This window comes from Mustela nivalis (genome assembly GCF_964662115.1).
Source record: "Mustela nivalis genome assembly, chromosome: 10".
In the NCBI taxonomy this organism is placed as follows: Eukaryota; Metazoa; Chordata; class Mammalia; order Carnivora; family Mustelidae; genus Mustela; species Mustela nivalis.
This window is the reverse complement of record NC_139029.1, coordinates 53,798,508-53,823,091: the sequence shown is the minus strand read 5'-3', so window position 1 is coordinate 53,823,091 and position 24,584 is coordinate 53,798,508. Positions and strand designations below refer to the sequence as shown.

Here is a 24,584-nt window from a genome sequence, read left to right as displayed (position 1 = left end):
TCTTGCTTGAATTTTTTTTTTTTTTTTAAAGCATTGTCGGGACCCTTATTACATGGATCAGGGTGACCTACCCACCTCCCCCCCCCGCCTTAATTTTAGCCAAGGCAGATCAATTAAAACTAATTTGAAAACACTTTTAAAACACTGCCACTAAAGGCGTCTGACACTTGTCCGTCGCCTTATGTTTGTGTCTTGTAAACTTAAGCCATTCATAACTTGCACAGAAGAACTCGTTAAATCACCGCGGTGGAGTTAAACTTTGGACAGCCGGGGTTCCAAGAGAAGAAACTGATGAGGCCTTTTATCTCGTAGTCACCCTTGACCGGGCGTGGTTGTATACAAACAAGGTTATAGAGAAGGAAGTGGGCAAAAAACGGGAGAGAAGGGAGGTCCCCTGCGCCCACGTGTCGGGGCACGTTTAATGGCTGCTCTGAGTGGAAACAAACCGGGAATTTATTAGACCTTGTGGAGTTCGACAAACTTCACATGATTAGCTTCCTTCCCATCAGTTACTTCCTTTCCTCCCCTGCTGTCTTTGCGGACACTGTTTATATTTCCTGGGGCTGTTGTAGCTTCGTCTGAATGGACTGTCTATAATGAATCTTTTGGGTGTTGTCAGAGTCAGGGTCTGTGTCTGTGTGTTCGCTGCTTTAAAAGCAGAGTTCGGCTTTGTTTTTAAAGTGGTAGTCACCACACTGCACCATTGCTGGTGCTTCTCAGCTCTCCCTGTAAATCATGGCAGGATGGCGGCCCTCACCTAGGAGAACCAGGAAGGCAGGCAACGCAAGAATGATGGGGTTGGGTTTTACTATTGCCAAAACAATCACATTCAAGTGAAGAGCTCTTTTTTTTTTTTTAAAGGCTAAATTGTATGTATTAACAAACCCCTTTTTTCAATAAACAAACGTGATTCACACATGTAATTTTTAAAAGTAATCAAACATTTTATAGACTCTTCAGTGATAAAAGGACTCTGGGATCCAATGTTTAGTCCCTTTGCTTCCCTAACAGTTAACTAGCACCATAAAACCCTAGTTTAAGTCCAAAAAATGCTGAGCAGTCTAACAGCTACGTTGTTTAGACCTTATAAAAATGTGTTCGTATTTTTACTGTGTTTAACCCAGGTCATTCACTAGGTCTTGATCCCTGACAGCATTTGAATTTGTGTAGAAATACGTAAAAATGTGAAACTGTTTCACAAGAGACTAAGATTAATACCTTAAATCTTTCTGTGTAGCAAGCTCCAGTCTCATTTGAAAGATTAGCTCTCTAACAGTGAGATTGGTGGTGTTGGGCTGCTTCTTGTCCTCCCTTGTTGAAGGACATGGGTGGTTGTCAAGTTGTGATACCAGAGAGCTTCATAGCCAAAACACTTGAGGAAGTGGTTCCCTAATGCCAGATTATTATTTTTTTTTCTGTTGTAAATCTCTCTGATACAAGAAATTAAAAATTTCAAATGTAGAATCACATTGTTCATTGCTGGATAAATGGTCAGATTTGTATAGGGTGTTTTTTGTTTTAAGTTTTGTATATCAGTTTAAGCTTAATTCAGGGAGGTAAGTTGTGGAAGTCAGATTTTTCTGAGGCCTGATGTGGAAGAGAAGCCATTTAACAGTGTTTTGAAGTATGAGTTTGGATGTGGATAGACCTGGATGGGAGTATTAGTTATTTAATCTTTTCAGTCTGATTGGTAAAATGTGGATGATCGTGGTCTCTGTCTCAAGGATTATTATGAGAATATGTGAAACAATCTTTGCAAAGCACTTTGACGGCACTTAACACACAATTAATGTTCAACATGATTAGATATTTTACTTCTCTGGCTTAAGCTAGCAGCAGGCTATTGGATAAATTACAAGATGGCAGTTTAAGCCTTCTGGAAACGCTAGATAGAGCTATTTTAAATTCCAAAGAAGATACCTGATCCTATAGGTAGAGCTATCTCTCTATCTATCTAAACATGTGTGCCATGTGTCTACCACAGTGGTATGAATAATTATGATTGGATCAATCGCTTTAATACGCTTTTAGTGCTGAAATTATAGTCCTATAATATTTTTAGAGCCAGGCAGTCAGAAACGTTTCATTGATCATATTTTAAATTTAAAGAGAGTTTATATTTTTAAAAGTTGTGTTTATTAGCCTGGGTAGGAAATTAAACCAGGAACAGACATATTTATCTTTAACTAAGTATGATTTTTAATTAAAGTATGAAAAAATGTGACCCAAGGGTTTCCATTTATTTTTCATGTACTGATGTTCAATGCCAACAGATAAGCCATCAGAAACATTTAGGACTGTTTGGGAGCACTTTGTAAACGTTTTATTAAAGTGTTGTGACTGGTTGTAAACTTTTGTGAGAATGAGTGTTTAGCTGATTCAAGGACTCTCCTCATCACATTACTGAATCAACTGCAAAATTTAAAAAATACTTCTCTCTTTAAGCCTAATTCTTTTAAGCACCTGTTGTTTCTTCCTTAATGCATATCAGGTACCTGTGATTGGACTGATTGGAATGGTAGTTCCTTTAATGCATGACTTCCCGTTTTACTGATTGCCCCAGAGAGATACAGAAATGGAACTTTATTTAAAAATTGTAAAGGGTACAGTGTTTTTTAAAAAAAATATAACTGTTTTTTAAATAATTGTAAATGGTACAGTGTTATTATGAATTATTTCTTGCCTATGACATTATATGCTGAAGCAGTGAAGGACTTGATTGAATAAATTACCGAATCTTTTCACTCCTAGAACATCATAGCATAGTGCTGGATTCCTGTCTTAAGCTTCTAGGTGTGTGAAAGTGTGGGCAAATTGCTTCTTATCTTTCTGCTTCCACGAGGTATTGTGAGGGATAAAAGAGTTAATCTACCTAAAGCATTTAGAACAGTGACTGGCACATGGTTTCTGTTCAGCAAATATTAATGTTAAATTATTCCTTCCTGAGATTTTTCTCTTTCTAAATGTTATATAATGAGCATGCATTACTTTTGTAACAAGGAAGACAACTATAGGAAATTTTAATGTTTCCCCTAAATCTCAAAAAGTTCAGTAATTTAAAAAGTCCTGCCAGACAATGCTTACAAAGTAAGAGAACATAACTAGACAATTGTCATTGCATTTCTTAAATGTGAAATGGATTGCTACATTAATTTGTTCAACAAATTAATTCTAGATCTAAATCCCATTTTTCTTTCTTATTAGAAACTTAAAACATAAAACAGTAATCCATGAAGTTCTGTGTTATGGTAGGTTACATAGGGGAAGGACAGTGTGCACAGTTACAGTGCATTATTAACAATTACAGCTAGGTCAAAAAGATTTATGCAGATGAAGGAAATTCTAGAAGAAAATTCAGACCAGTTGATGGTGGAATTCTAGGGCTTTCCTTTTTTTGTATCCAGTTTCCCCAGTGAATGAAAAAAAAAAAAATATATATATATATATATGTGTGTGTGTGTGTATATACATATATATATATATATATATATATATATATATATATATATATAAATCTCCTTGTGTAATAGTTACTCAGTAAAAACTCTGGCTTATTAGCTACAAATAGCAGGATTTTGTTTTAGAAAAAAATACTGGATTGCATAGCAGTTGAAGGTCCTTAAATGTCAAAACCTTCGTAGTGAGAAATGTTTAGCAGTAAAAGAGAGGCCCTTTCAGAAGTTTGTAGTTTTATCTTTTTTTTTTTTTTTTTAAAGATTGATTTACTGGAGAGAGAGCAAGAGCATGGGGGGTGGGAGGGACAGAGGGAAAGAAAATCCTGAAGCTACTCCCTGCTGAGTGCAGAGCCCAACGCAGGGCCGGTCCTGCATCCCAGAACCTGAGCTGGAAATCCAGAGTGGGCAGGCCACTTAACCGACTGAGCCACCCAGAGGCCTCTGGAAGTCCATCTTAAGAAATGTCTGGAATTAAGCTTTGCATACAGACCACATCTACCAAGCTTGACTTTATGGAAACGGTCACTTCTCAGGTCTAGATCCCGCGTTGGCAAGCTGCGTGCACACACCCCCTTCAGCTGTCACGTCCTCCTCCACAGTCCCGAGGAAGACATCAGTGCACTCAGTTTAACAGGAAAGTTTGACAGATTAAAAAAAAAGTACTTCCAGTGCAAGTATGTGCTTCCATGTATTGAGCTGTTCCCTGTCCTGGGCCTCAATATAAGCCCTTCACATTTATGATCTCCCTCAGTCCTCACAATAGCCCAGATGAGGAAGTTGGAGGTGGGGGGCCCTGAGGGGCAAGACCTGAATTGGACCCAGCGTGGTTCCGACTCCACGTCCTGTGGACTGTGCAGGCTCTGCTGAAGCTGGCCTGGAGGTGTATCCCATGAAAGGGGCTGGGGGGAAGGGGAGTGGCGGTTCCATTTAGAAACTGTAGATCAAATTAAGAGAAAGATGGGTAGAGGACTCTTTAGGGTGTGCTGACCCTGACCTGAGGAGAATTATCACTGCCTTTCCATCAGGCTTAGCCCTCTTCAGTCAGAGAAGTCAAAGCTTCCAGAATTGCCTCAGAGACCCAGCAGGCATGAAGTGATCTGTGAAGTCGGCCTCTCCCAGAGAGGCCTTGAGAATACAGAGAAGGGAACTGGCCTGCTGAGTGCTGTTCTAGAACCGCCTCATACCAACCGGTCCTGCCCTCCCCACTGTGCCTCTCTCAGGAGCAGCAGTGAGCAAGTGACTTGGATCTAGGGTAGAGGGGAGTGATTTGACTGAAGGTTACTTGTAGCTGGATTTTTCCATTTATTGCCTAGTCTTAAAAATCATTTCTAGTGTCACTTAAATGTTGGGTTTATCATGTCAGACTTTATGGGGTACCGTAAAAGTGCTTAGTGTGAGCGTCTGGTTGCTATCCTCTCACAAGGAGAGTTTCTTCTTTTAATGGCTCTGCATTTCAGAAGATTACTGTATAATAAAAACCAGAGTGTTGCAGATGGGTTAAGACTTTTGATACTTTCAATGCTGCTGGAGAATTAGTAGCTAAAAGAAGAATTTCTTTTAGGTCTGCTTGTGAACCAGTTGCTAAGAATCTTTTGTAGTTTTTCACATTCGTTGACTATTAGCAGAGACTTGGCTTTCTTACAGAATAGGTGATCATTCTCCTGGCAGTCCATGTCATGTAATTGACATAGGACCCCCTTTGGTTGACCAAAGAGAGTCATGTAGCTTCTGGTTTAACTTGGGTGGCATCCTTATAAATGTTCACTGGTGTGGGCTATGAATCAACCATTACCTCTGTACTTGCATCTCTGTGCAGGGAGTTCAGCCTGAATGGCTGTGTGCAAACCGCACAAACCCCTTGGGGATAGAATCTTAACTTTACCGATAGAGAAGAATCAGGCTTTTATTGAGCTGCAGATACTATGGGCCAAAATGTCCTGGAGCACTGAACCTTAAACCCTAGCTCTCACCAGGACCCTTTGACCAAGACCCCAAGCTTGTGGTGACCTCAATTTTTGTCTGCTTTTCACAGAAAAAGTTATTACGGAGGAGCAACACAATTTATCTATCAACTTGGGCTAAATAAATCTAAGGACGGAAAGAGGAATCAAAATCCAAAAGCTGCTTGGATTTTATTGAGGCTCAGTGAGGACTTTGCTGCTGTAAAACCATCACACTGGGTTTATTCAACCTGAATCTCAGGCAAATTGGAAAGTGTTGAAGCCAGCCGACTTGATCCCTGTCCTGTACCCAGACTACTGAAACCTTTTGAATTATTAGAGTGTGGCCTGCACGTGAGACCACGGGGTTTCGGGTGTATAATGTCATGACTGGCTGTTCAGACAAGTTGTCAGGGGAGAGTCGGATGCCTGGCCAAGTAGCAGAAGGATTGAATTGTGAGTTCTTGACAGGGCTGCCTTGAACTCTTGTACAGGTTGTTCACTGCACAAGAGTGACTGGCCAAAGAAACAAATAGGGGCTCAGATCTGCTCCAAGAACCCCATGCTCTAGGCTAGAACTGACTCTTCAGGAGAGAGGACTTCTTTCTGATGCCATGAGTCCGCAAGGCTAGGTGCACTTGGAGGGGTTGCTTTCTTCTGACTTACACAAGGGCACAACGTGGCTGGCATAGCTCTGCTTCTCACAGGCCTCTTCAACCACAATAAACTTGAGCTGCCATGATCCGGCAGAGTCTGGCACATAGTAGGCGTTTAATAAATGCCAGGGGAATGAAGCAATAAAATCACGTTCTCTGTAGTGTGTGTCCGTGAAGTGCATGGGCCAGTGTTCTTTGTTTTTTAATTGAATCAGTAAAATTGATTGTATGTACTAGGAAATGCACGTTCAGGGGCACACATGCCCTGGGATGGGTTTCTTCCTCTTCCATTTGTCATTTCCTAAAGGGCAGGTAAAGACCAGTGCTTAGGGGCTGTTGACATTGTTTACTGTTTGTCGAACACCAGCAACATGCTCAGTGCTGCTTGATACATGCTGGGGTCCCTGCACCCCTTTTATGGTTTGATGAATACATTGGTGACTCCTGGGAATGTGCACAGGGATTTGTGTGGTTTATTGACCAGCCTGGGCCCTTTCCTTGGGACGGGGCCGGGCAGTGGCTGCAGGAGCCTTTGGAACTGCCGTGTGAGCAACTGCTTCTCATACGGAATGGTTTTTCTAGCTATGGTAAGAGGAGGAGAGCCTTATTGCTAAAGCTACCAAAAACGAAGAAAGGGAGTTTGTCTGTGCCCCCTCAGTGCCAGCTGGCACTTCTTGCATACTTTCTCTTTTGAGTTGATCCTTTAGAAAGCCTACTCTCAGAATTAACTTCCTCTTCCTGGCAGCTCTCCCGAGAGAGGCAATCACACAGCAGGTAGGACCAGTCACGTTGGATTGATCAAACTGCTAAGACAGGGGTTCTGAGGATAGGGGCGCTGGTTTGTACTTAGGACTTTGGCCCTCCGCACCTTCATGCAGGGACGGCAGAACATACAGGGAAGAAAAGCTCACAGTACAGAAACCTAAATGCCTGTTGCATTTTATCTTGGTTAAGTGCAGCTTTCTTCAGGCAAACTCAGATTCCCAAAGCAGAAATAGCAGGATTCCCTACTGAATTTCTTGAAATAGCAGATTTACCTATTGCATTTATACTTATGGTTTGATTTTACAAAATGCCAGGAAGCTCAACTTTTCAGGACTCTCTGTTGAATTAAGTGGGAATATCCTGGTACATGCTTTGCCCTCTTTTTTTTTTTTTTACATAAATATCTGACGAGCAGCATGCTTCAGCCATTCCTGTCCAAATTGAGAAAGCAAATAAATGCTGGCATGTTGCCTGGGAGGTAATCTTAGCATTTCTGTCTTTGCCTCCCATTTGCCTGCAGGTCTCTGACTTTCTTCTGGCTGCAGTAAAAGTCAGGGGCCTTAGGGACGCCCTCCACCCCGACCAGCAGGTGATGTAGAACCGGGCAGAGATTCTCCAGCCTTGCTGGGCTCACCTGAGCTCTGGACTGAGTTTCATGAGTTTCATGCATTCACAGATGTCTCTGTGAGAACTCACCCGCCTCTGTGCAAATCTCCCAGATCCCTTCTGAGCCGAACCCCTCCTTAGGTGACTTCCAGGCTGGTCCTGTCCTCTTCATACTCCGGTGAAAAATGGCTGTACAACCTCTTCAGTTTTGTTTTGTTCAATGAGCTTTACACCCAGTGTGGAGCTTGAGCCCAAGATTGTGAGATCAGGAGTCACATGTTCTACTGACCGAGCCAGCCAGGTGCCCCTCTTCATTTTTTTAATAGGTCGTGTATTTATATTATGTGGTCCCCCAAGCCGTCATAACCATATGTAAAGGTAAAACCAGAGAAACCTTGCTCCATCCCTTCCCCATCGAAGTCTTTCCCAGGGTGCAACTGGTAAATGTAGCAAATAATATATGTATGTATGTGTGCGCACGCACATGCGCGTGTGTGTAGTCGTAGTAGGTCCTGGAGATCTCCATCAACACATGGAGATCTCTGTCTCTCTCCAGCTGTACATTATTTTGTCACTCCGTGGGCGCACCATAGTTTATTCAACTAATCCCCTTTGCCAGACTTCCGGATTGTTGCCAGTCTTTTGCTGTTACAAACAGGTCTGCAACAAACAAAGGTGTAATAGGTCCTTTTGCCTTTGTGCAGCTCTACCTACAGGACCGATTCCCAGAAGTGAGACTGCCGAATCAGAGAAGGGTTGACTCATTTTGCCTTCTTACTGACAAATGCACTGGATGGCCTTATCCCCCACAGCCCCACCAGCAAGAAGTGTGTCAGCTCTTTCTATTTTTGCTAACCTGGTTGGGGAGAAATGGTAACATGGAGTTGTTTAAGTTCTTCAAACAATGAGTGAAGTGGAGGTTTGGGGCCATTCGTGCCTTTCTCCCTGTACGCTGTCTGAGCCTGTCCATCCTTCTGTGGGCATTTATTGACCTTTCCTCCGGAAACAAGCCTTTTGCCTACATTGCTGTCAGAATCTCTTAAATACAGACGTAAGAATGCGGTGGCTCTTTTGGGCCTCAGGGTAGAGGGGGCTGCCAAATTGTCAGTGCAAAATTGAGAGAAGTGGAAAGTAGGGTTTTATGCCAGTTGCTAATGTCTGATTTATAAATAGTTTTGGGCTAATGGTATTATTAAACTGGGGCTTCTCCAAAACCATAATGAGGATGATCTTCTAGTCTAGAATTTCTCCCTCTCAAACAAAAACAAGAGATTAAGAACGTATAAATTCCAGTGGCATTTCCTGCGAGATCTTTTAGGAAATCTAGAATTTTCTGTTGATGTGTATCTCCTGAAAGGCTCTACGCACTGCATTTTTTGTTTGTTTGTTTACCCACTGAATTGGGCTCCTGTTCTCCGTTTGACTTCAGCATCAGGGAGCTGTTCTACTCTGTGGCCAGAATGAAAGAGAGGAAAGAAAAAGTGCAATGTGAGTAGACCAGTTGGGGTTCAGGATTCAGCAAGAGGTGTGGGACTGGAGTTGCCCAGAATTGTCTTTCTTCTTGACAGGCTCTTTCTGTCAGCTCTGGGAAGGATAGGTTTACATAAAATTAATTTTCATCTTTTTAAAAATGAAATCCGTCAAAAGAGAGAGAAATTGTGGTTTCGCAAAAAAGGTGACTGGTTTTTTTGGTTTGCTTTTAGAAATTCATATGAGGCAGTCCTGTATAAAGTTAGCCTACAGCTCTATCAAAAAAGAAGAAGAAGCAGAAGAAGAAGAAGAAGAAAAGAAAAGAAAACAACCAATTCCACATCAGTCACAAACTGTCCTTCCTGGAGCTTGCACATGTAGTAGAGGCCCATCAAAGCTCCAGAAAGGAGGACCCGATGGGCCCTGATTCCCAGGGCCCAGTGACCCCTTTCCACTGTCTGACTGTGTCGATGATCCTAATTTATGAAGGAGGCTTTTCAGTTCTCTGGATGCTTTTTAGTTTTCCTTCTACTACTTCTTTCTGTTGCCGTAGTGTTGGCCTCCCCTACTGCAGTGTCAGCTCATAGACAGGCTCTTGGTCTGCTGTTCTGTCCCCAGAACCTAGAAGATTGCCTAGTACCTTGAGGTGCTCCATCCACGTTAGGTGAATAAATGCTGGAGGGTAGGTAACTTCTGGACTTGGCTGGGTCTTGGCAGTCACCCGCATGCGATAGGGATGCCTGTTAGACGTGGGCCTGGCATGGGGGTGTGTCGTGTTAGCCATTCCTGGCCTGGTCTTTCAGCAGGATTTTCACCATCAGGTGCTCTCTGATAGGATGCGTGATGGTTTAGGGCTCAGGCTTACGGTTTGAATCATCTGGACAAGTCACTGACTTCTTAGAGTCCCTGTTTGCCTATTTGCAACATAGAGATAATAACAACAAATTCAAGAGGCTATCCGTTATGGGACATGCCATTATTCTGTGTGCCAATAAGAAAAATATTGCTATTGATTCAACTCGAACCCACGGCAACCCTCATCAGCCTTAAGACTTTATTAGTTTTCTATGGCTGGCAATAATAGGGTACTACAAATTTCGCAGCTTAAAGCAGCACATGCGTATTATCTCACAGTTCTGTAGGTCAAAAGTTGCATGGGTTTGGTTGGTTGCTGTGGGCTTTACAAGTCCTACAACTTAGACTTTTACAAGTCCTACATCTTAGGCTCTGGGAAGGTTCCATTTATAGGATCATTGAGGTTGTTGGTAGACTCCAGTTCCTGGCAGTTGTCAGGCTGAGGTCCCAGCCTCGTTCCTGGTTGTCTGCTGGGGGCCACCCTCAGCTCTTAGAGACCTCTCTCTGGTCCTTGTACTTGGACCCTACATCTCAGAACCAACAACAAGTCTTTCTCATGCCTGGAATCTCTTTAAGGTCTCCTTCTGCTGTCTTTGCCTCCAGCCAGAGAAAGTTCTGTTTTTAAGGGATCATTTGATTCATTTGGGTCTACTTGGATAATCCAGACTGTAACCCCCCCCCCCCATATTAAGGTTTGTAACCTTAATTATAACTGTGCAGTCTCTTTTGCCATGTAATATAATATAGTCACAGGTTCCAGGGATTAGGACATAGGCACCTCTGGGAGACCATTTTCCCTACTCAAAGAGTCATCCCAGTATCAGGGATGTGAATAGAATATGCTTCCTAGAATTAATGAAATACTATCTTTAGCTTAGGACTAAAGGAGTTACTTATGTATATAAACATTCAGTGTGTTAATAGTAAGTGCTCAGGTATTAAGGATTGTTATTATAATTAATATCAGGATCATACTGCTCGCATTAAACCTATTATTTTTAATTTCGGTGGAAGTCATTCACAGTTAAGTGCATTTGGCGCTGATTGGGAGGAAATAGTGTTCCAGCAGTTAATTTGATGACCATGAGGCTGTGCTAGCTGGGAGCTTTGCATACACCTATTCTCACCTTGAAGTGAGGTGAGGTGAGGTGATACCAGCAACGTTTACAGGTGAGGAAGCAAGTTGGAGAGGTTGAATATTGCTTAAGAGCTAGTAGTGGCATCTTGCTTGGGCTGAAGTCAGTGCTCTCCATGGTACCATGTTACCTGTCCCGAAGTCCCTGGTGGTACTGTGTGAAAAGTGCAGTAGGGAGTGGTGTCCACCAGGTTCAGGGGCTGGAGGGATAGACATTGCCTGTGACATGTCTGTCTTGTACTCAGATGTTTCTTTGTTATTAATGTTTTAGATCATTGAGGTCCTGTCTCTTCATCCTTTTTACGGTTTTTAATCAGGACAAAAATGATCCTTTCTCATTCAACAGGTGTCTGTCAGTTAGCTACTCTGGGGATACAGCGGTAAACAATACTGTGATTTCTAATGAGAAGTATATACATGGTTCATCCCTTTCCTAAAACTCTTGGAATTTTTTAAGTGACGGGAGTGCTAAACATTCTTTTGTTATGTTAATGAGGCAGTTTTTGAGCCCCACCAGTGGATGGGGGCTGGTTATCAGGGGAACTAACCTCCTGGTTAGAAAATTGGAACTTTCAGTCCCACCCCTCCGACCTCCCAGGAGGGGAGAAGGGCTGGAGTTTGAATCGGTCACCAGTGGTCAGTGATTTAATCAATTGTGTCTATGTAATGAAGCCGCCATGAAAACCCAAAAAGAGGAGGTTAGGAAAAGCTTCTGGTTGGCAAACGCCTGGAGATGCAGGGCATGGAGCACACGCCTGGGGACTCAGCGCCCTTTCCCCACACCTTTCCCTATGCATCTCTTCCATCCTGAGAGATAGCCTGGTACAATGAGCCAGGAATGTAGTAAATAAAATGAATTGAGTTCTGTGAGTTCTTATAAATGAACCAAACACAGGGGAAATGTCATGGAAACCTTGGATCTGTAGTCTGTGTTTCAGAAATACAGGTGCTACTTGGGCTTGAGACTTGGGTCTGAAGGAGCCGGCAGTCTCGTAGGATTGAACCCTTAACCTGTGGAATCTAGTGCTGTCTTTCCAGGCACATAGTGTCAGAATTGAGTTGAGTTGTGGGACATCCAGCTGGTGTTGAGAATTGCTTTGTGGTGTGGCTCTCCCTTCTCCCCCTATCAACTGGAATTGGTGACTAGAACCCTTTTTACATACTCTGTGTGATTTTCAAAAGGGAGCTACATTTACCATTGGCAAATTTCTGTTTTTTAAACTATTTTAAGTGCAAGCAGGACAAAGGGGAAAAGAGAGAAGGAGTAAAAGAGAAGGTTCAGCAGACCTGGAGTCTAAGTAGTAGCTACCCAGGTAGCTAGCTCAGCTAGCTCAATGAACTATCCTAAGATCACCATCTCTAGAATTTTCCCCAAGATGGACCTGCAGATTGTCTTTATCTTAGGCTCTTAAAATTCACGTAGACATTGTCGAAAACCAATATTACCATTTTCCCCTCAAAACCTGCTTTTCTTCCTGCCTTCTCTAACCTGGGTCAAGACATCTCCACCCAGAATGCCAGGCTCCTAACCAAGCCACCTGGAACTCCTCTCTCTTCCTTGCCCACTTGCAGCTCGGTGTCTCCCACCAATGCATGCCACATCCGCTTCCGAACCAGCCCACAGGTCTGCTCTTTCCCTGCACTCTCTCACCTGGGTGCTTGTCATGGCTTCCAAACCGACCTTGACCTTTCACACTGCCACCAGGGTGATTTTTCTAAAACTTCAATATGAATACGTCACTTCCTATCTTGCAGCCTCCCAAAGGCATCCCAGTCTAGTGGTTGAGGGCTCATATTGTCCAGGTTCAAGGCCTTCCTACAAGTTCTGGAATCGTAGAAGATTTATCTATTTGCTGTGTATCTCTATCTCCCTGTTTCTCAAATGGGAGTGATAATCACACCTACCACACTGATAGGTTGTGGGATTGAAATGAGTTAATATGTGTGGAGCACAAAGCCCTCAGTGAACGTTGTTCTCCCCCAGTGTTTGAAAGCAGGACTGGAGCTCATCTTTCCTGCTGCTCCGCCTGCCCCTCCAACCCCGCACCAGGGCCCTGCAGAGCTGGGACTATGGACAGCAGAGCTCTTTGCGGACAGGCTGCAGCTAGAGAAGCTCACGTGTGAAAAGTACATGCTTGGACATTTGCATAGCAGTTTGATAGTCACTTTACATCTCTTGAATCTAATAAAAAGTTGGACTTGCATTTTATATTTCATTTTTCTAGCAGTTGACTTTTTAGTGCATTTTATCCAAGTGTGGGTCCGTGTTGAATTGGAAAGAAAACCGAAAAAGCTGATCTCTTTCCACGGATAATTTGAGAAGCACATCTGTGTTCCCACAGGCCCTCTGCAGTTGATTCACTCACACTGGCAAGCTTACCTTTACTAGGTGTGTAGTCTTAAATCTCTCTGAATGTTTTCCCATTGTTTCCTCGGCCAAGAGCTGATCACGCGTTTCTCAAGTGCCAGTCTCTGGGGACAGAAGGATGAAGAAGGTACCGCCTCTACTTTTGAAAAAGTGTCGCTCATGCTACCCAGTAAATTCCTGCCTGTCTTTTGAAACCTAGCGCAGTTTCATTGTTTCATGCATTAAGAAAACGTTTTTTACGTAACAGCACTTTACGAGGCACTTGCTATACTCTTTCCCCCTGCCCTTGAGGACCATATGCTAATGGGGGTGATAGACACAGAAGAATGTTCCATAGCAATGCGAGTTGAGAAGTGTGGAAGGACAGAGAAGCGGGAGCCTGGCTTCCTTGGCCTGGGTAAGGGGGCATGGGGAAGTCAGCATGGTTTCACAGTTAAAGTAGATACACTGTCATCGAAAGCTGAAGATCCAGGTCTTGAAAAGCTGAAGATCCAGGTCTTGAGGTCGGGTCCAGTGCCAAAGCTGAACTCTGCCACTCATTAGTCATGTGACCTTGAGTGACTACCTCCTGGTCTCAGCTTACTGTAACCATACCATGGGCAAGGTGCCTTTTAAATGACAAGTATAGGGCTGCTTGGGTGGCTCCGTGGGTTGGGCCTCTGCTTTCAGCTCAGGTCATGGCCTCAGGGTCCTGGGATCGAGCCCCAAATCAGGCTCTCTGCTCAGCAGGGAGCCTGCTTCCCCCTCTCTCTCTCTGCCTGCCTCCTGCCTACTCGTGATCTCTTTTTGTCAAGTAAATAAATAAAATCTTTTAAAAAATAAATGACAAATATATTCCTCTCAGTTCTGAAGACTGGGAAGGCCAAGATTAAGACACTGGCCTTAATGTTCGATGTCTGATGAGTGCCTGCTTCCTGGCTTATAGACTCACTGACCCCTCACAAGATGGGAGGTGGGGAGCTCTCTCTCAGGAGAGCACTGAATCCCATTCTTGAAGCCTCCACCTTTGAGACCCCGTCACCTCCCCCAAGGTGCCACCTCCAGTTACCATCACATTGGGTTTAGGATCTCCGTGTGAGTTTTGAGGAGACGCACACATTCAGACCAGAACTCACTCTGAACTTTAGATTCCTCCTCTGTAAAATGAGGGCAACAGTCCCCGTCTACCTCACAAGGATTTTTGGAGGCTTCCCTGAAGGCTTCCCAGCTCTCAGAAGAGCTGCCATAGACAACTCCCTCAATGTTAGATGCTGTTACTCTTGTTGTCACCTCTTTGCTCTCTTTTCTGCCTGCCTCTCCGGACAAATTTTTTCTTGTCTGGATTTCCAGAGGCATACTATTAAACTAATTTCAACATTGAAATATGCCCGTCAGAGACAGGCAGTCAGTCTGGTGTACACACGACTAAATGTTTAGAGAATTTACATTGTATTCAAATCGAATTCTGAGCATGTCTTTTCAGAAGGGTTTGTGAGGAGTCTGGTTGTTACGGACTGAATGTTTATGTCTCCTCCCAAATCCCAGTGTTGAAATCCTAACCCCCAAAATAATGGTATTAGGAGGTGAGGCCTTTGGGAAGTGATTAGGTAACGGGGGCAGAGCTCTCTTGAATAAGATTAGCTGTCTCGCCTCACCAACATGAGAGGACACAGTGATGAGATGGCCATTTTTGAACCTCACCAAATGTGCTGGCAACCTTGACCTTGGACTTCCAGCCTGCATGACAGAGAAGTAAATGTTTGTTATTTAAGCTACCCAGTCTATGGTATTTTTGTTACAACAGCCCAAATGGACTAATACACTGGTCAAACATTAATTCCCTCTTTATAGACGGGAAAACTGAGGCTCTTTCTATAGTGTTGCTATTACTTGCCCTAGGTCATGGAGCTAGCTAAGGGAGGAGGGGCGATGAGAACCCCACGCCTGTTGTTTCCCCACTTTGTGCAGCCTTCTCAAGTCTGCCCTGTGGGCTGGGGGTCTGTCCAGGTACTGGCCAGGCTCAGAACTACTTACCACCAGGCCCCTCCTGTACCAGGATGGCTTAAGTGGGCAGGAACTGAGCCTGGAGAACCTGAGGACACCCTCCTTCCCCACCTGCCTGGGTGGCCGATGCCTCACTGGTATTTATGGGTCGCACTCTCCAGAGTGAGGGCCCCCCTGGAAAGCTGATGTGGAGGATGGGGGGCAGAGGTGGTTTGAGTGGGAGACAGGAGACTACAGGAGGATGGAAGCAGGAGAATGGGTCTTGCCTAGGAGGGAGTAATTTGTAAGGAAGGCTGGAGAGCTCAGTTGAGAAGGGCGAGCCCAGCGAAGTCAGGCAGTTGGAGACTTAGGAAAGGTCTCGGAAGGATATCTCCGTGGCAGTGAAGCTGGTGTTTCGACTTTTTTCCCCTCTCCATAAACATCTTAATGTACTTTTCTTCCCACCTTCTTTGAAAGGGGTACCCTTTATACTCTGCCCTGCTCAGGAATATATTCTGTGCTCCAGTCTCCTAGACTGGGTTGTAATCTTTATTATGGAGGCAGGGCAAAGGGATGAAGTCACACCAAGTTCTGACCCTGAACTTTTATCTTGAGAAAAGTTTAAAATTTAGGATGATAGCCTATCTTTAAATAGCTTTATTTTTTCTTTTTTCTTGTTTGTTAGAAAAAAAAAAAAAGAAAAAGAATTCTCAAAGGGAATAGGATGTGGTGGCTTAGGCAGCCTTGACAGAGAAGAGACTGGGGTAGAGTGACTTGGGAGCTTGTCTCTATGTTAGAATCAGCTGGGGAGAATTTTGATAATCACAAAGCCCTGGCTGCACCCAGACCCAGCAGGTCAGCCCGTCTTGCCTCGAGGCCCAGAGGATGGTGGAAAGCTCCCAGGGGGGTCCAGCACACAGGCAAGGGTGGGGAGTGCCAGGAGGGTGGCCTTCTTGCTGCCTGAGTTAACGCTTAGTCTGCGGTGCGGGTAAATGACACGATGGGGAAGTGGTGATGTGACCATCTATGAGTCTTAAGAGACTCTGCTTCATCTTCCTCATCTCCTTATGGGGCTTGGGAGCAGCCTGTGAGCACACATCCTCTCTGGGCATCCCCTTCCTTGAAACACACGGAGCTCTCTATCCTTGAGCTATTGAAGCCATCCCTTAAAAAGCAAAAATCTTTTCCAACATATGAAGAAATTATTGGTGTGTTCCATTAGGTAAAGATAAAAAGGAGTAGCCTTGAAGGGTGCATGATACCGTTCCCACTTTGACAGTCACCCACAGGGTTAATAGCACAGGTGCATGGTGTCAAAGGGGTCTTGACCAAGACCTTTCTATCTCTCTGGCAAGTCACACCCCCTCCTGGTTGTTTTCTTAAGAAGGCTGAAGCCTGGCATTTTGTGACGTCGGTGTTACTCACTCCTAGGCTCACTGTATGGAGCCCAGGAGCAAATAGTTGTTTTTGAGGGGCATACATAGGCTCTTGAATTTCAATTAGAAATGGCGATAGTGGGCAGCATAAGTTTTGTTTTATGTCCAGGAGCATGTTTTTATTTTTATCGGGGAAAGGAAAAATTGTGAAAGAAGGTGACCTGTGAAATTTAAATTCATAGAAATGATTTGTGGGCTTGTTTTGCTGGATACAAACACTGTTTTGTTTTGTTTGAGAGAGTTGGGATTGAATATCCATTCCATGTAGATTTCCCCCATTCACCCTGGAGAGCTAGGAGCATTCCATGTGGTAACACTTTCTGGAAGTATCTGAAAATGGGTGTCCCTCGAACACTCTTACTAAGGGTCTTACACCAAACAAAAATGAAAAATGAAATCTCAAGAGTGCAACTCAGTATTTTCTATTTTTTAAATTTAAGATAGATTTATTTATTTATTTATTTATTTGAGAGAGAGACAGAGCATGAGAGGGGAAAGGTCAGAGGGAGAAGCAGACACGGTGCCAAGCAGGGAGCCCGAAGAGGGACTCGATCCCAGGACTCCAGGATCATGACCCACGAAGGCAGTCACTTAACCAACTGAGCCACCCAGGGGCCCCTGCAACTCGGTTTTAAAACTAACTTCACTTTTTATAACTTTAATTATGAGAAGGAGCAGAAAGTAACTTTTCTGTGCTGGGTCTTGACCAGGCATTACAAGCTATGAAATATAATTAGTTCATTTTACAGAAGAGAATACTGTGACTCAGAAAGGTTCAGTAACTTGCCCAAGGCTGCACAGCCTGAATTCAAACCTGTGCCTGCTCGACTATACCCTGCTGTCCTCTATTACTGAAAAAACACACATAACTCAGTAAGCATTTATTTTCTGGTACCTTTCAGGGACTTTTATTGTCCACAGAAGATTGTCCTGATAAGCACAGAAATCCTGAAAACACATAAAAGCATTGGAAAACTTGGCGCTTATGGAGTCCGCCCGCCTGTTTCTTGAAGGACAGAAAGTCTAGAGAAGAGAAGGACTGCTTCCTGGCTGGAACCATGTTTATAAAAAGCCCAGCAATCACTCATGCAAATTTGTTTTTAAACTGGCTTATAACAGCTGCAAAAACTGGAATTATCAGTTCGCAACTCCATTGTCTTTTTATTATTTATGATCTGCCCTTATTAAAGATGGAGTTTGTAGTTAGGAACAGTTCTGCTGATTGTTAATATGCCTGTGGTTGATTGTTACACTGAAGATGGTGTTTTGGTAGTTTCACCAGAAAATGATGCTGAGGAAGTTTAGAGTAGATGTTGGGAAAGTGACGGAATTAAAGGGTTGGCACTCTCTGGGATTTCAGGAAGGGCTCAGGGCTATCTGCAAGACGTGTTAGAACACAAATCTGGAAGTAGTGTTTGCTAAGCAGGTACATCTTTTTTTTTTAACTTGGCTTGCTTGTTTTTGCAAAGTTTTCTACATATGTTTTTAAATTCAGATCTTACAAGGTGAGACCGTGTTCACTGTGCATATTGAAAAGAAGGGTACTATGATGGCAGAGAGCAGGATCCTGCCCCATAGATCATATTCCCAGCTCTGCTCCTTGCTACTGTGTGACCTTGAACAAGTTATTTAACCTTTTACTGCCTCGATTTTCTCTCCTGGAAAATGGAGCCGCCTCTTGTTGGTGCTGCTGTGAGGCATAAGGAAGTTGATATATATCAACTGCTGAGAACGGGGCCTGGCACTGAGTTAACTAGAAGCCCAGTAAATGTTTGCCATTGTTATTTTAATTAATTGGAGTTTAATTAATGTAATTGGATGGGCTGATGGGGAAGATGGTGAGCAGGAGCATGCAGAAGCTCCCCAGAGCCGGCTGTCTGCTGATTCTGGCAGGATAAGTAATTCTGTCCAGCCTCAGGATTGGAGGTGCAGCTTTTTTATTCTCATGGTACTCCAGATTTATATTTCTATGATCTGGAAAAGGAGAAAGATCATTGAACTATTTGGTGTTTTGTTTTGTTTTGTTTTGTTTTTTAACATGCTAGCATTCTTAGCTCTAGTTTCAAAAGTGTTAGACGTGGTCTCTGCAGGAAGTGGGTATTCAGTGTGGTAGAGCTGGACCCAGGAAGGGAGCAGGAGCTCTGTGAGGAGATCGCCCTGGTCCCGGGGGCTGGGGGAGTGGCCTCGTGCCCAGGCACGGCTGATGCCCAAACATCAGACCCTCTGAGGAGCCAACCCACTCCCCAGAATCATAATGAACAATGTAGTTTTCATTCCGAGGTGAAAAGAGTGGTACCAGTTTTCTGTAGGAATATATTTTTTTCTCCCCCTAAAGTCCAGCATGTTTGTCATGTCGATCCTTAGGTGAGGAATCGTGCAGGGGGTTGGGGGAGGGTGGGGGGGGGAATCCTTAGTATCTTTGGCACTTATTCCTAGGGCATATTTGGAGAGATTGTCTTGTGGCTGTTTCTTATTTTAACCCTTGAAATGATTAGAAGGATGCTTCATTCTTACTCAGTGATTGTGTTCCTGCAGGAAATAATAGAGTCCAAGTGCATTATTCTCCTGATCTTATTTGATACAGGGCCAGCATGGCACTCCTAGGAAAGAAGAGCGGGTGGTGAGAAGCCTGCCCTCTGGAGTTCTAGGTGCAGAGTCATGGGATGTTAGAGTTGAAAGGGGCCACTGCTGTCATGGAGTCCAACTTCAGCTTTTTACAGATCAGGAAACTGAAGCCCAGAGATTTGCCTGAGTTCCTAGGACTAATTGTGGGATCCCTGGGACTCCTGATTCCAGGTCCAGCTGCACCTTTGTCATATAGGGCATACTTTATTATTATTATTATTATTATTTTAAATATTTTATTTATTTATTTGACAGATACATCACAAGTAGGCCGAGAGGCAGGCAAAGAGAGAGGAGGGAAGCAGGATCCCTGCTGAGAAGAAATCCCAATTCAGGGCTCAATCCCAGGACCCTGAGAACATGACCTGAGCCGAAGGCAAAGGCTTAACCCACTGAGCCCCCCAGACGCCCTTAGGGTGTACTTTAGAGTGGCTCTGTGCAGTAGAACTTTCCTCAGCGATGGACATGTTTAGTCTAGTTACATGGGGCTCTTGAGTACTTGAAATGTGACTAGTGTAACTGGGAAGGTGAATTTTTTGCTTTATTTAATTTTAATTAAAGTTAAAATTGATAGAGCCGCATGTGGTTCCTGGCTATCATTGTGGCCATCGCAGCTTTAGAGACATTGCGGAGGAGGGGAAGCCTCCTCATTCTCACCAGGTGAGGTGCTTTCTTTTCTAACGGTTCCAGTGCATCTGTACTTCTGCCAAACCAGGAGAATCACTCTGGGCCAACCACTTTGTGGATGAAGGGTGGCCCCTCTATAAATGAAGGGGTTGGACTTAGATCTCTCTCTCGGTCCTCGATAGGACTGCAGACCTGGTTCTTTATTTTTAAAGATTATTTATTTATTTGACAGACAGAGATCACAAGCAGGCAGAGAGGCAGGCAGAGGTAGAGAGGAAGGGAAGCAGGCTCCCCACTGAGCGGAGAGCCCGGCGAGAGGCTCAATGAGCCCGCAGAACCTTGGGATCATGACCCGAGCCTAAGGCAGAGGCTTTAACCCCCTGAGCCACCCAGGAGCCTCCTGCAGACCTGGTTCTTGTCGCTGATCAGCGCTGTGAACTTCAGCAGGGCACTTGGCCCTCCTGTGCCTCAGTTTCCTCGTCTGTTACCTGAAGTAGTTAAGCACACTCCCAACCCCCCATGATATTGAGGGAGGCTCACATTGGAAAATCAGTGAAAGGAAATCCCTTTGCTGCTGCCTCCTCTTCAGTAGTCTTTGGTGTCTGGAAGTATTTTTAGTTTTGATGTGAGTCGTGGGTGGGTTTTCTTTTCTCTAAGATGCTGCCGTTGGTGAACTTCTTTGTCAAGGTGAACCTTATTGTCAGAGCAGAGACGGTAATAACTCACAGCTCATAGGAAATAGGAGCTGGAAGACTCAGTACTGATGGCAGACGACAGATGTGATCAGCGGTGCTAGTTTTTCCTAGTCTTGCTGAACTAGGGCATTCTCTTATCCGTCCCTCCGAAGTCTGTTGTTGGGTCTGAGAAACCAAAGCAGATCCCTCTTTTGAGAACTGTGGCTTTCTTTCCTTTTGCTCCTTTTTTCCCACAGCAGCCTGTTTTACATCCCATGGGAATATGTGGTCCCATGTGTTCTGCAGTGAACCAGCCCCCTCAAGAATTGTCTCCGTAGTTATGACGTCTATATCAGTGGTTCTCAAACGTTGTTCCCAGGCAGCGTTCCTCCACTGCCATGCCCACAGCTGTCTGGTGGGCCTGCCTCGACTCCAGAAGTGTGTCACTAAATTTTGATGGAGGCATAAAATCTATTTCTGCTGTGACAAAATAAGTAGCTTTTCTGGCCTCACGTGAATGGGGTGCAGCCTGTTTTGGCTAGCAGGCAGTGACATGAAGCTGGGCTGACGGTGGATGGCTAGCTGGCCATTCGGGAGAAGTGTGCTCGCAAGCACATAAAATAGCCAAAGTGGGCCAATAGGATAGTCCTGAGGATGACCTGGTGTGAGGTAACTTAGCTGAAGACACCCCTCAAAACCCCGGGAAGTGTTATTTTAATGTGGCAGCATTTGCCTTGTAACTGGTTGAATGATATAGTGTGCATCTTCTGGACTTTTCAATGGTGCCACCAAAAATTGTAATACCTGTATCTATACCAAAAGCCGTGGTTTCCTGCCTGTGAGGTCCCTCAAGAAGGCCACGGGGAATGAGGCAGGACCCAGAGGGGACATGTGGAGTGTCGCCAACCCTGTCCCATCAGAGTTACAGGTTTCATGTTGGTTCAAAAGGATTCCTCTGCTTATATAGGAAAAAAAGTTGAACACCCCTACCATAGAGCAGCGGTTCTCAAATTTTTGTGAGCATCAGAGGCTCACCTGGAGGCTTTGTTAAAATAGACATTGCTGGGCCCACCCCTGGAGGAGTCAGTGTTGAGACCTGAAAAATTGTCTAAGTCGTTGTCAGGGGATGCTGATGCTGCGGGTCCTGGGAGCACGCTGAGACTAGAACCACCGATTCTGGAGAACAGAAATTATATTCACCCAATGGGTGGCGGGTTCTGTGTTAGATGTGATGAGTGTAGTCTCACTCGAAGTTGAAAACTTGTATCACTGTCCCCATTACAAAGGAGAAGACTCGGGCGTACAGAGTTTCAGGAACTCCCTTGTCCTTCCATTGCTGGTCATCAGAGAACTGGACCCCCAGAGATACCTCTTTTGTAGATCAGGGATCCCCAGCCTGTGGTCCAAGACGGGAATGGGGGAAGGATTTCTTACAGTGGGTTTGAAAATCCAGATGTAAAGAAGGCACGACCTACAAACTTCATGTCTCATTTGTGGGACGTCTGTTCAAATGTATCTTTGTGATAAAGACACTATGAAGTCCTGCTAAGGGTCTCAGCTGGACAGAGTGTGAATTGAGCATTTTCTCATGATGGATACTTAGAGGACAGCTACTATTCCTGAATGCTAGAAAGTTGTTTGTTTTGTTTCTGATGGCGAGAAGTAGTCTTCATACTAGAAAAGATTGGGCCTTATTTCCCTAAAGCATGGTGTCTGGTTGCCTGTCCCAAGTCGGGGCCTTGAGGAGAGGGAATGGAGACATAGTATTAAAGAACTGATTCTCATTCAAGAAGGTTGCTGGGGAAAGTAATGCCATTGTGTTGATTGATTCCACCAGGAATTCATTCAGTCTGCCTTCAGTGGGGACAGGATTTCTCCCCCAGGCCTGCCCACAGCCTTGAGCTGGCTTTCTCAGCTTCCTTCCACTCCCTCCCTGCTCTGTCGCTTGCCAAGGCCAGCCCTTCCTCCTGGAATCTGTCTTGTCCTGCTGCCTGGATTCCTTCTCCATCAGTTGTCTCCTCTCCCACTTGCATTTTTGCTCTTCTCCTGTCTCCTTCAAGTAACAATTTGGGATAAGCTCACTATGTAGCAGAAAGTTTTTTTTCTTTTCCAACAGATGTGTTCAGGCCTGCCAGCCCTGCTCATAGTTAGGATAATTATACTCCTACAATGTGTCTGACTTGGGCTAAAAACTTGCATCTATTACCTCTGACCCCTTGTGGGTTGTTGGGTAAGCCCCCTATATTCTCTAAGCGTCTGTAAAAAGGGAACATAACTTTATAAGAGTGTTGTGAGGGTAAAAAGTAAAACCATATATGGTCAACACTTCACCTGGGGGCTGACTCACCTGCTCAGCGTAGTTATGGTTCAGGAAGCTGACCTATGAAGGGAAGAAGAAAAAAACCTTTCTCACGGTTTTTCTCTCCACCATCTCCTGCGTTCAGTCCTAAAGGGTGCCATTCTCTCACTCCTTGTACCGAATCACCTAGATTCGTGCTTCTCAACCTTTTGTTCATTATGACCCCATAGGAGAAAAAATAGGTATCATGAATTAGCTTAAATTTAACTTAAATTTTTCCCTAGTGAGATCAATACAAAGTGAGATGAGGAATAAGATTTTATTGGGTGGGTTCGAACTTTGGAGGGTCATAAGCTATTGTAATATCTAAGAATTTTTTTCCTTCTCTCCCCCAGGAACCAATTTCCACCCCCTAGAGTAGGGAGTGGGCAATACCTCTCCGGATGAGAAGGCGTGCTTTAGATTCCTAACAGTCTAACATTTGGGAAGTCCACTGACTTCTGCTAGACATGTCTGTCATCTTTGGTCTCCCCTCACACCTCTGGCCCACCATATCCCGTCCTCTGCTGCTCCTCTTACTGTGCCTTCTGTATCTGCTTTCCTCACTCAGCCACACACAGCGTTTCCAAGACATCCAGGGTAGGACCACGTCTTGGGGGTTGGGAGACACATCTCACTCTGTGACAGCAGGACCCAGGCCAAAAGAGTGGTGGGTGGAAGGCAGAGGGTCCAGTGGGAGTCTGGAAAAGGATCAGGGAGAGGCGAGTGTGTGGTGGGGTGTGGAGGGGCACACACCAGGATGGGCAGGGCAAGGGGGGCAGGCTGCACTGGCCTAGGGAAAGATGAGGGAACCAGAGCTTCAAAGGTATCACTTTGAACCCTGTTCTCCCTCATGATAGTCTGGTTTTTCCATCATCTTAATAGATGGCCTTAAAAATAATAAGTGTCAGGGTGCCTGGGTGGCTCAGTGGGTTAAAGCCTCTGCCTTCGGCTCAGGTCATGATCTCAGGGTTCTGGGATTGGGCCCCACTTTGGGTTCTCTGCTCAGCAGGGAGCCTGCTTCCACCCTCTCTCTGGTGTCTCTCTGTCTACTTGTGATCTCTCTGTCAAATAAATAAATAAATAAATCTTAAAAAGAAAAAATAATAAGTGTCATGGGGTGCCATTCTTTGAGAAGTTAGCTTTTAGGGAAGCGGTGAATGCCTTTTGGGCGTTGAGAGCAGAGTAGGCAGAAGTCTGGTGTCACGAAAGCATCAGGTGTCAGGTTTGGCAGAGCAGCAGGAGTGGCTGGCTGGAGACGACGCTAGTACCTAAATGTGCCTTGCCGACGAGTGTTTGGAGCTGTTAAAATATGGTTTGCAGCATGTAGTTCCTTCTTGTGTGTGTCTCTGAGCCCATCTTCTCTCCCTTTTTTTTTCCCCATTTGCCCTCACTTACAATGTCCCAGAGATGTTACTCGATCCTTTACTCTCTGCCCTTCCCTGAGCGTCCATTCCCTCTCCCCAGCACACCTCCTGATCTTTGTTGGAAGTCTGGCCCTCTGGCACCCCCAGCACCCGCCTCCTCGGCACTTCCGCTTGGATGCCTGTGGCCACCTGGGTGTCTGCTCATTCTGGTCACCCAGGCTGGGAACCCTAGAATGAGCTGATGCTTCTTTTATATTCTCTAGTTAGGAAACCACAGCAGGTCTTACTGATTAGGTCTCCCTCTG

At 44.7% G+C, this 24,584-nt stretch overlaps 1 protein-coding gene across 6 annotated transcripts in view; it reads left to right on the top strand.

Moving 5' to 3' along the window:
- GNG12 (G protein subunit gamma 12) overlaps positions 1 to 24,584 on the top strand; it is a 127,856-nt gene that overhangs the window by 1,173 nt on the left and 102,099 nt on the right. The window lies entirely within an intron of this gene.